The following is a 14,881-nucleotide window of genomic DNA, read 5'->3' as shown; positions in this document are numbered from 1 at the left end:
TACAGCATTTAGGTAATCAGAAAAATAAATACCTCTATTTTAATTTTGACTACTACTACTGTAGTAGTCTCTATGGAAAGTGGGTTTGTTGTCTCTCTAGAAAGGAAGCCCAGGCCAGTGGTGGCTGCATGAGCAGTTGGACCTCCAAAAACAAAGTGAAACGTGAGATAAGTTAGGAGTATGGGATTAACATATACACACTACTATATATAAAATAGATAACCAACAAGGACCTACTGTATAGCACAAGGAACTATAATCAATATTTTGTACTAACCTATAAGACAAAAGAATCTGAAAATAATATATATATACATATATATAAAACTGAATCACTTTGCTGTACACCTGAAACTAACACAACATTGTAAATCAACTATACTTCAATAAAAAAATAAAATTAAATAATTTTTTTTAAAAAGCAAAAGGAAACTCTCGCCAGGGACTCTGTGTTTCTAGCCTCTAGACCTCAGGGATTTTTCAAGAAAATCAGATCCATATATTTCTAACTTGTTCAGTATGAAATCTTCAAAATGTTTTAAGTGTTCTCTGATACGTATGAAATCCTTTGAACATTTTTTCTTAAAATAATTTGTCATTTCCGCTGACAAATGAAGGTAAATGTTTCAGCACCATACAGTGTCAGCCACCGAATGAAAGGTTTTTTCTTTCTGATTGTGAATTTCAGCAAACATTTTCTCTGTTGCTTCATCAGGTGCAGTTGAGAAATGAACAATCATGTGTATCTCACAGTGGGGAGAACAGGGATTTAGAGTGAGATGGCTGGAGTTCAAGTTTCGGATTCAGCATGTCCAGCAGGTTACTTCTCCCTGAGCCTTGGTGTCTTGAAATGTGAAAATACTTAGGTCAGAATATTTCGAGGATCAAAGAGCATCGCAGGTGAGAACCCTGGGGACCGAAGGAAATCTCCGCATTGGTTAGGACTCTGTCAGCTGCAAGGACCAAAAGCCAGCTAAAACTGGCTTATGCAGATGAAGGAATTTGTGGACAAATCATGGCTGGGAACGGAGCTGAAAGGACCCCACTTGTGTTAGGACCACACTTCTGTCTCCGCTGGCAGACAGGTCTTCATCATGGTGGCCCATGGCAATTCCAGGCTTTCATCCCACCAGCTTAGTGACTCCCCTTTTCCAAAAGCACCAAGAACAAAGTTCTGGGCTGGGCTCTTGCTGGCCTGATTAGGGTCACGTATCCACCCTGTGGTTTGGGGATGTGGTTCTGGAGATGTGCAGGGTGTGGTGCTCACATTGGTCAATCACGTGCCCACCCCATGTGCCAAGGGTGGGTTTACATGATCCATGAGTGGAGAGGCCCCCAATTCAATCAGCATGTATTACCTTAGGGGAGAACAAATGCTGATCCAATCAGGACACTAAAATGCATTTCAATGATATGATAATAATTGTGTGCGAGAATCGCTTTTCTTTCTTTTTTTTTTTTTTTTTGTGGTACGCGGGCCTCTCACTGTTGTGGCCTCTCCCGTTGCGGAGCACAGGCTCCGGATGCGCAGGCTCAGCGGCCATGGCTCACGGGCCCAGCCGCTCCGCGGCCCGTGGGATCTTCCCGGACCGGGGCACGAACCCGCGTCCCCTGCATCGGCTGACGGACTCTCAACTACTGCGCCACCAGGGAAGCCCTCTCCTCAGTTTCTTTTAGGTTCTCACAGCCTTAACAGTCCAGGGTCAGGTCAGGAAATAGACAGGCTAAGCAGTCCTACCAGGGATGAATGTCCTGTCTCCCTGTGTTGCAGGACTCTCTTTCTGAAGAGTTCCTGCCAAGCTTATAGGAGAGGAATTAGCAGCAACTCAAAGTCCATTCCCAATGCAAGGCTCTGAGAAAGTAAGCTCTCTTTGCAGGCTCAGCCTCTCCCAATACCTCCCTTCTCAAGGCCCCCCTTAGAGTAATGATGGGGAGTTGGTGGTAGGTCTCCCTCTCTCTCCTGCCAACTCTCTGACAGCCTTCTGGTGAGATGGCTGGCCAAAACTCTTGGCAGAACTCTAAACTTAGAACTTAGGAACTTAGTACCATTTGCCTATAATTTGGGGCTTTAACTGCAGTTCCCATCAACAGGGAAAATCCCATTCAAATGCTCTGATATGTTTTTTCTTTGTTTTATTTGGGTTAGCTTGGTTTTGCTGTTGTTGTTTGCTTTGCCTTAGCAAATAACAAGGTACTTCTAGATATTAAAAAAAAAAAAAACTCCCCCTGGAAAGCCCATCTTTGCTTTTCTAATCCCTTCTTGGCAAGTCCTCTGGATTGCATTCAATGACTGTGCTTTTTGTGCTTATCCTTGGGAAGAGCAAGGTTATATTTGCTTAGATGATAGACATCTTTCAAAGAAGCTTCTTCTTTCAAGATTGATTTTAAATTTAAAATCGGGTACTTGGGCATAAACAAATAGAGTATTCCTTTTCAGATCTAACTTTCTTAAAATTATGCATTCTATATTACATGCCTGGAACCGGTCATTGCAGAAAGACTCGTACATACAGTTAGGGAGTCCGTCTCTGATATGAACTATAAGCAAATATCTACTAAATCCATGTCTATGTACACAGATGTGCACATTCATGACTCCCATCAGTGTGTTCCCACTGTTACACTAATGTGCATTTTAGTAGGACCGGGCTGGAAGAGAGCTTCCGGTGGGACATCAATGCCTGTGGGGCAGGAGGTGGAAGAGAGAAGAGCAACTCAGCTAGGTCGCTGGAGGGGCAGTTTTCCCAGAAGGGATATATAGATTCAGACACGCAAGACTCAAACTGCACTTTGAACTTTGATACAAGGGGGACTCGTCGCATAGGAAGAGGAAGCCTGGCTGGTGTGAGGATGAGAAGCAAAAGCAGAGAGCATCCTTCTTCACTGCAGCATGGGAAAAGGGGAGAATTCAGTCCTTTCCTCCCCTCACCTCTTCATACATATGCAGCACTGCAAAAGAGAATTTACATCCATGTTTAACGTTTTTGGAAAAATTATTGTAAATAGGCAGAGCACAGAGGATTTTTAAGGCAGTGAAACTACTCTGTATGATACTATGATGGTGGGTACGTGTCATTCTGTATCTGTCTAATCTCACAGAATGTATGACACCAAGACTGAGTCCCAAGATAAACTATGGACTCTGGGTGTTAGTAATGTGTCAGCGTAGGCTCATCCATTGTAACCAATGTACCACGGTGATGGGGGGTAATGATAACGGGGAAGGCTGTGTGTGTATGGGGGCAGGGGATGTATGGGAAATCTCTGTACCTTCCACTCCATTTTGCTGTGAATTTAAAACCGCTCTAAAAAATAAAGTCTATTAAAAAATGACTACACAGACCTGCCTTCTGTAACACTGGAAAGAGCAAAACTGCATTTGACTCTGTCCAACCCACGCTTAAAGCAAGAAGCACCAATTTACATTCCCACCAACAGTGCAAGAGTGTTCCCTTTTCTCCACACCCTCTCCAGCCACTATGGAGATTCCTTAAAAAACTAAAAATAGAACTACCATATGATCCTGCAGTCCCACTACTGGGCATGTACCCTGAGAAAATCATAATTCAAAAAGAGTCATGTACCACAATGTTCACTGCAGCTCTATTTACAATAGCCCGGAGCTGGAAACAACCTAAGTGTCCATCCTTGGATGAATGGATAAAGAATACGTGGCACAGGGCTTCCCTGGTGGTGCAGTGGTTGAGAGTCCGCCTGCCGATGCAGGGGACATGGGCTCGTGCCCCGGTCCGGGAAGATCTCACGTGCCGCGGAGCGGCTGGGCCCGTGAGGCATGGCCACTGGGGCTGTGTGTCCGGAGCCTGTGCTCCGCAACGGGAGAGGCCACAACAGTGAGAGGCCCACGTACCACAAAAAAAAAAAAAAAAAAAAAGAAGATGTGGCACATATATACAATGGAATATTACTCAGCCATAAAAGGAAACGAAATTGAGATATTTGTAGTGAGGTGGATGGACCTAGAGTCTGTCATACAGAGTGAAGTAAGTCAGAAGGTGAAAAACAAATACCATATGCTAACACATATATATGGAATCTAAGGAAAAACAAAAAAAAAGAGGTCATGAAGAACCTAGGGGTAAGAGGGGAATAAAGACACAGACCTACTAGGGAATGGACTTGAGGATATGGGGAGGGGGAAGGGTAAGCTGTGACAAAGTGAGAGAGTGGCATGGACATATATACACTACCAAACGTAAGGTAGATAGCTAGTGGGAAGCAGCCGCATAGCACAGGCAGATCAGCTCGGTGCTTTGTGACCACCCAGAAGGGTGGGATAGGGAGGGTGGGAGGGAGGGAGACGCAAGAGGGAAGAGATATGGAAACATATGTATATGTATAACTGATTCACTTTGTTATAAAGCAGCAACTAACACACCATTGTAAAGCAATTATACTCCAATAAAGATGTTTAAAAAAAAAAAAGCAAGAAGCACTATCACTTAAGACCTGTCTCAGGGTAGGCTTTTTCCAATAGCACCTGGCTGGGATCTCTCTAGAGGATTCTCTGCTTTCCTGTTGGATGCCTGCCCCCATGCAATTGTAATCTAGCCCAGGTATCTAAGAAGATGCAGACACCAGCCCGGCAAAACAAGCAGGGGACATGTTAATAAGTCATACCCCTTGGCTTTCTCCTGGAATAAGTCTTTTTCTCCGGCCACCATATGGAGTTGATTCACCCCCTGGAGAGGAAGGCTGCTGCTCCTGTCCTGCAACTGCTGGGAATTTTATGCCTAATAAAGGCTTCATTTAACACACAAGTATAATTATGGCTTGTATGTAATGGCTGGGAGGTCTAGAGGTTTGGTATATTTTTATTAAAATGTGCACATTCTTCCACCTGTAGTTTTTAAGAAGCGGGGAAAAATAGTGAAAACGTGTCCATCTCTAATGATGCGTCTACTCGCATCTTCTTGCAAATGAGATACAATATTGAGGGCCTCTCACACATAGATGCGAATTTATTTAATAAATAGGAATAAAATAGTTGTGTCAAATTCTGCTGGTATGGATCCCTTCTTCCTCTTTTCTCAAAATCTTTGACATTGAATGTGGGTTCCAGAAAGACAGGTTGCTCCAAAGACACAATTTATGCATTGCTAGATGCACCTTAGCAAGGGCTGCAGGCGACTTAAAGAGATTTAAACAATGTAGAGATGGCCTCAACGATGACTTCATTCTTGGTCCCAGAGAGCACATCCATTACCTCTGCTAATGCCTACATTTTGGTTTTCTTGAATGGTTTGCCTCTCAGGCTCAGAAAGAGGATTCTTTCCCATTAGTTTCCACTCCCACCTCCTCATTAACCCTTCAACTTGGAAAGAAAAGAAAAATTGGCAATCTCTGAAAACATTCTGTTTGGGCTTTTGTGTGGTACTTACAGGATGCCTAAATTAGCTCAGAGGATTCTGGGCGGGCAATCCTTATCACATCTATTGTTAACCCATCAGTAGACCCAAACTGCCTAAAGCAAGTTTTCCACTCAATAATTAGCCAATGGTTTCATTTGGTGGTTTCTTCCATCAACTAATTACAGCCTTCAAAAGAATGGTATCACTGCCTGGCTAGAAGAAAAGTTAAGCTAATCAAAAGCCATTTTCAGAGTCGACTGAAAAGGGAGAAAATGAATTTAGGATATCAAAGAAATCATGCTGCCAGCTTTGGGGAGACAGTGAATTTACAGCATGGACTTCTAAAACTCGTCTTTAACCCTGTGCTTCCTTGACTAAGTTGTGAAAATATGAAGCTAGGGATATCAACAACCTATTAGGATTATTAGAAAGTCCTCAGGTCCACAAATAAAAAAGTGACGTCAAAATCACTTCCTCAAAGTCTCAGAACAGAATTGAACTAAAACCTTGATCCCTCTAAGATTCCTTGAAACTTTTAGAATAGAGTTCTCTTTGAATAAAATGAAATAAAGTGTAGAGGAAGAATAATCTTACACTGATTTGAATATATTCACAATAATTTTTTTTATTTTTTATTTTTGGCTGTGCTGGGTCTTCACTGCTGCGCGCAGGCTTTCTCTAGTTGCAGCAAGTGGAGGCTACTCTTCATTGCGGTGTGCAGGCTTCTCATCGCGGTGGCTTCTCATTGCGGAGCACAGGCTCTAGGCGCTCAGGCTTCAGTAGTTGTGGTTCGCGGGCTCAGTAGTTGTGGCTCACGGGCTCTAGAGCACTGGCTCAGTAGTTGTGGTGCACGGGCTTAGTTACTCCGCAGCATGTGGGATCTTCCAGGACCAGGACTCGAACCCATATCCCCTGCATTGGCAGGCAGATTCTCAACCACTGCGCCACCAGGGAAGCCCCACAATAATTTTTTTTTTTTTCAGTACGTGGGCCTCTCACTGTTGTGGCCTCTCACGTTGTGGAGCACAGGCTCTGGACGCGCAGGCTCAGCAGCCATGGTTCACGGGCCCAGCCGCTCCGCGGCATGTGGGATCTTCCCGGACCGGGGCACGAACCCGTGTGCCCCTGCATCGGCAGGCGGACTCTCAACCACTGCACCACCAGGGAAGCCCCCCCACAATAATTTTTAAGCATAGTAATTAGTCATTAATGTACAGTAGTTTGCAGAGGTAGCTCTGATTACTGTAACTTTCAAAGAGCCAAACCAGGATTTCTGTGTCTTCATTGGTTCCTGGGCACCCGACAATGGTGTAAATGGACTGGTGGTTTGGAGCGTGTAGAATTTACAGATGCACATTCATTGTCACTCACTAGACCCTGACACCTCAAGGAGATGCTGCTCTGGCAACCCAGGCCTTTGCGCCTCAGATGAGCAGAGCTGTCTGCCAGAATTGAAGGAAGATGATCCAAAAACATACCTTTGTCATTTAAACCCAGAGTCTGGGGGTTATGTGATACCTGGTAAATATGTTCCAACCTTATCTTTGTCTTTTTGCTCTTTCTACAAAGTTGAATGCATCACTTTTGGTTTCAATATCATTCAAATATTCTCCTATTCATTATTTTTAAAGTTTTGTTGTTTTGCTCAGTCTAGAATTTAGTTTTGCTTATGGAATGAGGAAGGATCTAATTTTATCTTTATTCCAAATGAGAAGTCCAATATTTTACTGGTTAGTTCATTTTTTTTTCCTCACTAGTTTACAATGCCACCTCCTGCATATACTTTTCAAACATGCATATGTAAGGGTTTGTTCTGGGCTCCTTACTTTATTCCATTGGTCTATCCTAGAAACAGACGCTACACTGTCTATTACTATTATTTTATAATAAATCTTCATACCTAGTAAAATGTGTCTTTCGTTATTTTTATTCTTGTCCAAAACTGTCCTAAATGTGCTTGACCATATAATATTTATATGAATTTCAGCATCTACTTGTAAAGTGAAAAATCATGTTGGGACATTATTTGGAATTACATTGAATTTATACATTTATTTGGGGAGAATTGCCATTGAGTCTTTCTTTCTCTGAAAATAAAACTTGGTATAGCTCTCCATCTACTTAGGTTTCCTTTAATTTTTTCCAAAATTGTCTTTTGTTCCTAGTTACCTTACAGTTTGTGGTGCCATACTAATTATATCTTTTTTATTTGCATTTGCGATTATTTGTTGCTCACATGTAAGCATATAATCATTTTTACATGTAGAAACCTTGCTGAAATTTCATTATTTCAAATAATTTGTGAGATAAGGAAACTTTATTTCTTTCCATTTTTTTTATATTGATCTTAGTGCACTGCCTAGGACCCCAATTAAATGAGGGAAAAAGGCAGAGATACCGATATTCTTATCTTTTTCCAGATATTTAAGGAACTGCCTCTAAGGTTGCATGTTTTTGTGTGTACCTGTTGTGGGTATTTGTGGGTTTTTTTTAACCCTGTATCGAGTTAAGGAAGTTCCCTTCCCATAACAGTTGTTAGAAAAAAAAAGAGAAAATCTCATATAAACATTTCAGTTTAGCAAAATCTGGCTTTCCCAAAGCCCATTTTGAATCTCATGGACACTGAGTTACTAAAGAGTTTCTCTGAAGAGGTTTTGCATGTGCTTCTTCTTGGTGCCCCAAGAGTATCCACTACTCTGAACCAATTCTTCTACTAATGCCTTGGCTTGTGATTTTTCACCCCTTAAGGGTTAGGATTCCAATTCAGATACAGGTCCAGTGATTCAATTTCTCAGAAGGATTTGGTTTTCCATGTCAGATTCATGGTATAGATGAGCTTCCTTGTCATCCCACAATTCTGTAAAGGGAGTTTAATACTGAGACCAAGCAGGACCCTGTGGGACCTTCCTGGGGACAGACCCCTCCCATGTCCCCTGCCCCTTGTCTGTAGAAAAGCTTTAGCCTCCTAAACTCCCTCCCTGAGTTTGAAAGAGCCAATTTAATCAGAGAAGTGAGAAAATACAGAAACAGAGGAAAACAGTCAAGCAAGACAAAATAATATTAGTTGAGCCATAAAACAAAGTCAAAGCCCTTTAGTTCCTCCTTAAGGGCTATGGATAATATCCTGAGGCATATCCTTGACTCATTTTAGAGATACTAAAACCTCCACCAGGTGGAAGAAGGTAACTGCATGCTGACCACCAGCATGTAGACCCCAGACTGGTTTGAACCAGGGGGTTGATTATGTTAACTCTGGAATACTACCCTGTTACTTCACCACCAACCAATCATAAGAATGTCCACAAGCTGATCATGCACTCTGCGACCCTCTCCCTCATCTTGCCTTTAAAACTCTTTCACTAAAAGTTTTCTGGGAGTTCAGGTCTTTTGAACATGAGCTACCTGTCCTCCTTACTTGATACCACATTGGGCATCTTGCAAAAACATTGTACTTTCCTTCAGCACAACCCAGAGTCAGTAGATGGGCTTTGCTTTGCATGGGTGGGTGGACTCAAGTTTGGTTCAGTAACAATATTCCCCTTTCTCCAGGGTTATAGGTGTTCTGAAGTCTTGACTTCATACAGAGACCTCCCATCTGACTCCCATTTATGCAGGAACAAGAAATAGGAACGCTCTATGGGCATTAAAACTCAAATCCATAGCCCTAACTGAGTCACTAGACCCTGGGGACAGTTGCTGCATTGCTCATGGCTTCCTGTCCTGATGGTCAGCTCTTCTCTGCTTCAGACACACTTAATGTCACTCGTTCTCAAACTTTTTGGTTTCAGGAAACCCTTTACATTTGTAAAATCTATTGACAACTCCAAAAACCTTTATTTGGGTGGATTATATAGGCTAATAGTTACTGTATTCGAAATGAAAACAAAAAATATTTATTTAATAATTCATTTAAAATACCAGTAACAAATCCATTAAATGTTAACACAAGTTATGTATTTTTATTTAAAAATACACTCTCCAAAAGAAACACATTTGTATAAAGAGTGGCATTGCTTTACATTTTTGCAAATATCTTTGTCTAACTTAATCAAAACAGCTGAATTCTCATATCTGCTCCTGCATTTAATCTGTCATGATATACTGTTTTGGTTGAAATATATAAAGAAAATCCAGCCTCACACAGATAGGCAGTTGGAAAAGGGAGGAATATTTTAACAGCTTTTTCAGATAACTATAGATATTCTCCTTTGATAATACACCTGAACTCAAGTGGTAGTTTTTTACAGATTGGTTGCAGTGTGGAATCTGAAACCATGATGCTGTACCTCTCTACTCCGTAACAATAAAACATGTTTGGTCAATCTTACAATTGGGTTGGATCTTGCATGCATGATTTTATACATTTAAAAAATATTGGTTCACTGTTTTTCAGATCTTCCAAACATTAATATATTTCATTCACAATATTAAAAAACCACATTCATTAAAATCACCAGCTATCTCATAAATATTATGAAAGTAGTTTTAATGTCACAGACCTCTACAAGGAGTCTTTAGGGGTCCCTAGATCACTTCGAGAACCATTGCCTTAAGTGATACGGTTATATTTTATTCACCACCTCTCAGGTTTCAGCTCTTCCATATCTGCTAATTTTCCTAAACCAGAGACAAGAAATCTATTCTGTCAACAAAGAAACATGCTACAGTGAAGAGTTACAAAAAGCTGTCAATAATCTCAACAATGTCTTCAAGCATAAACTTTCTGCTTGCTCACCATGGGCCAGGCTCTGTTCCAGACAACAGTCTAGTGAGTAAGAGAACATGAATTAAATTTATGAATAAAACAGTTCTATTGGTTTCTACTGGAGATCCAACTTCGTTTCTCTCACAATAGTCCAATAACTATCGTTCATCAAATAATTCATACTTGCATTTTAAAAATACAAGTTGCCAAGGGTTATATGGGAACTCTCTGTGCTATCTTTATAACTTTTCTGTAAATCTAAAATTATCCAAAATAAAAGTTTGATTTTAAATTAATTAATGCAGTGTGCTTCCACCAAGTTTTCTTGAGTCAGAAGTATTGCATTATGAACTCAGTTTGAGCTGGTAGCCTCTCTCTTATAAAGACATTGACTTTATTTAGAAACTTGAATTCCAAAACAGAATAATGATTTGATCACAAAGGAAGAGATGAGTTTGGAAGGAGTATAAAAATGAATTCAAACTATACCCCAATATAAAATTAAAAATTAAATTAAAAAATAAATAAAAATGAATTCAGAAACACTATACATTATTAAAACACATATATTATGTTAGTATGTATCCTATTACATTTCTCTCTTACTCTGTGTCAGTCTCTAAACTAAATGTACTTCTTTTAACTTTTACAGTAACCCTATGCATTAGGCACTATCAATCTCTACTCTTCACAGAGCTACTCAGAAAGTTCAGTAACTTGTTTGTCAGTGACAGAGCCAGAGCAAAAGACAGTCTCTCTGGATCCAGAGCCCCTGCTTTTAGCCACTTGGCTCTACAGTTCTTATTGATGTGATTTCCAGAAATGGAAACATTTACAGCCATTGAAGCCACCACAGTGAACGGAGAAATGTTTTCATTGTTGTTGGACTCAGTCCCTCATTCTCATGCTACCTTTCTCCTGAAGCCACTTTTAAGGATATGACTGTGGATGGTTTGGTTGGGTGTCTGGAGGGTGGCTTCATTGGGTGATATATCAAGGTATCCAAAAGCAGAAGCCCAGAAATCCAAAGCAGTCCTCAGAGGAAGAAAAGGGGGATTTTAGATACTCTCCCTACCAGAAGGGAAATTAAACAAATGAATTTAATACAATTAATGTTTACTTTTTAAATTTATTTTTTTACTTTTAAAAAAATGTTAAACATTTCATTGAAGTATAGTTGATTTACAATGTCATTTTAGTTTAGGTATTCAGCACAGTGATTCAGATATATATAGAGAGAGATAGATAGATAGATAGATAGATACTCTTTTTCAGATTCTTTTCCCATGTAGGTTATTACAGAGTACTGAGTAGAGTTCCCTGTGCTATACAGTAGGTCCTTGTTGGTTATCTGTATTCATATATAGTAGTGTGTATCTGTTAATAATTTAATGTTTACTTTTGCTTACACAACACCTGATAAGTTTTGTCAGCATTTTATTCTGGAGATTTTTAAAACATACTCAAAAACAGAGATAATAGACATGTAAGCCATAATCAGCTAAGTTAAACAATTATCAACATTAAAGCAATCTGGTTTAATCATTCACTCACACACTTTTTTGGAAGGATGGCTAAAGCATTTTAAAGCAAATCCCATATTTTTTTTAAGATAACCATGGTATAACGATCTCTTAACAAAATGAACGATTCCTCAATATCATCTAATACCCAGTTTGGGTTTATAGTCCCCTGATTGTCTCAAACATAACATTGCATGGTTAGTTTATTGAAATCAGGGTCCAAATAAGTTCCATACATTGCATTTGATTGATCAGTCTCTAAGGATTCTTTTCATCTCTAACAGTCTCCCTTCCCCTCATTTTCTTTTATGTCATTTGTTTGTTAAAATAACCAGGACATTTGTCTCCTTGCATTTTCTACATTCTACATTAGGTTCTTTGTTTCTTTGTGGTGTTATTTAACACATTCCCCTACTCTTTATATTTCCTCTAAACTGATAATCAGATGAAAAGTCTTGATTAGATGCTAGAGGTTTGCTTGTTTGTCCAAGAATGTGTCATGGGTGTCCCATTCTGAGTGATGCTAGATGTTAGTATTGAGTCAGTAGGCTTCAGTGCTGTCAGCCTGGTCCAGCTATTAGAGTTCCCATCGACCTTCACCTAATGATTTTAGCAGGCAGTTGCTAAGTGGTTGCCTATGTTCACTTTCTCATGAGGGGCTACAAAATGATCATCTAATTCCATCATTCCTTCTGCTTTTATTAGCTGGAATTCTTCTATAAACTTCACTCTGAAATATGGTTGGATTTATTTTATTTCTCTATAAATTCATCTGAGAGCTTTTGTCTTTTAATAAGGAGTCTAGACCATTTATGTTCAGTGACCTATTTGATAAGTATCCTCTTTCTTTTCTTTCTTTCTTTCTTTTTTGCTCATTATATTTTTGTTTTCTTTTCCTATGTTTTGCTATATGGACTATACTTTGCATTTTTGTTATTCAGTGTCTTGGAGCGTATATATGGTAGACAACCTATATGACTTTTTCTGAGGCCATGCCCCTTTGCCTAAGAATTCTTCTCGCACCTCTGTGGGTGAGCCCTTGGCAACTGTATTTGTACAAAATGACCCTAGAACACTGGCCTGACATGAATGAACTAAGGGTAGACGTTTGACTCTAACTGGGCTGATCAAATTCTCTCCCCTGGGGATTTGGAATTGGGACCTTACATGCACTAGTCAATTTCTTACTAGAAGTAAGAAAATCTGTAAGCTTGAGCTGTGTTTGCATGTTTGCACCATTCATAGTGGAAACTGGGGAGAAGGAACAAAATGAAAGAGAGGTGCAAATATATGTAAATGTATGTATTCTAGAGCAAGAGAAGGCAAGGGGCAAGAGAGGGTGGGGTAGCAGGGAGAGGGAGAAGCCTGCCTGAGCCCCCAGGTTACCTGTAGCTCTTTGGCCCCTGAATCTCATCCTCCATGGCCCTGTGCACATCCTGCCTTGGTTGCTTGGAGACATCCCAGCCACATTTTAGGGGGACCAACCTGGTGTTGGTTTCTGGCCATGTCACATTTTAAGGCAGCTGTTTTCTCTCAGAGGTGACATGGGACAACTTCCAAAAAGACTCATCATTGCTGACTCACTGACCCCTTCACCTTGGCTCCTGGTTCTCTGGTGCCCACACCCACTCAGATCCTCTCTGTTGAAGTTCCATCACCCCTCTTGGGGTAGAGCCATCCCCTTAAGAAGGTGGCTCTTTTTCTCACACACACCTGGCCCACATCTCATCATAGGACACTTGTGCCTTCCACAGGGAAGGGATGTATCTGGGGAGGTGGTCTTTGAAGCTTCTCTCACTAGACTTGAGATTAAGAGAAGCACTTCCTCCATGGGTGGGGACAGAGGTCATAGCACCACCACCCTCTCTCCACCCCACACGACACACACACACCAGACAACATTTTGTGCAGAAATCCACTCTGGAATTTCCAGCTTCAAACATTTATAAGCATCAGAAGGGTGTTGAGCTCAGGGTCACAAAATTAGCTCTTGGCCACCTCCTTTCCAGATTATGCTTAGATGATCAGCTCTTTACTGCCCTGGGCTCCAGGCTAACTGGGCAGGTTTTCATTTCTACAAATGTAATACACATAGTATTTTCTAAGTCTCATCTGCTCATTCAGAACTAAGGGTTATTATTTATTCAAAATATACTAAATGAATGGGGTCAATTGGAAATCTCCCAAAACTTAAAATAATCTGAGTGTTTAATAGATTGATTCATTCTTTGATTTTTTTTCTCTCTCATTTGGCTTAATATTTCCTTAAGTTTAAAACTAATACTTAATACCAACATCTTCTATTTGCCTATTCTTTAGCATTTGCAACATGATTTCAGGTGAATCATTTCATTCTACCTTCCTAGCAATCCTTTAGTGTTAACCTCATTACGGAGGATAAGAGAACTTGATCCATTATACAGATCCAGATGCTCCTTATTCTATGCTGCTACTACAGCTTAAGTAAATACATAAATACGGTTAAAACAACAACAATGACACATGGACCCCTGCCTGAGAAAAGAGATTTTAATCACAGGTCACATTTGTAGTGGAGTGAGCTATTACCTAGAGTGGAATCTCGGTCCCCAGAGTTGTGGCTAAGGGCAGTCAGCAGGGAGGCCACCAGCTGGATGGATTAAATTACCTTCTTTATGCCAATGGCTCAATCTTCCTGGTGAGGTAGGAGTGGGACGTGGGGAGAATGTAAGAACTTTCTTTCCTGAGACTCCAAAACGAAAGCATCTCTATGTTATAAAGATGTCTGATCTCCAATGCTCTGTAGGCCTGTGAAGTTAAGGAGACCACATTCATGTCAAAGTCATGTAAAAAGAATACAAACTGTGAGTACCTCCATTTCCCTGAGTTTCATATGTTGGCATTCCTCCTGAGCCGCAGATCTCATCCCGAAATGCCTTGGTCCCCCAGGAATCAAAAGTGCTTACAACACGCACCCAGCCTCTTATTTCACCCCATCACTGCCAGCTGGAGCTTCCCACCCAAGCCCTTTTTCGAGTTAAGATTAATAAATATATTTGACACTGAAATCATCTTTTCCCCTGTGCCTTCTCCCTTGCTCTGAATTCTGACTCCTTTCTCAAGGCATGATAAATAGATACATAATTCATTATGGGATAGATTTGCCTTCTCCTTTTGCTGCACTTCTTCCATTTGCAACTTCCTAGCACCTTCCAGCTTTAAGAGAGAAATTCCTGCCCATTCCTACCCCCGTCCAAGTCACTAACAGTATATTTTGTAAGTTCCTCCAAGTTGTCTGTATAATA

This window comes from Hyperoodon ampullatus (assembly GCF_949752795.1).
Source record: "Hyperoodon ampullatus genome assembly, chromosome: 9".
Lineage (NCBI taxonomy): Eukaryota > Metazoa > Chordata > Mammalia > Artiodactyla > Ziphiidae > Hyperoodon > Hyperoodon ampullatus.
Note: the sequence above shows the minus strand (reverse complement) of the source record.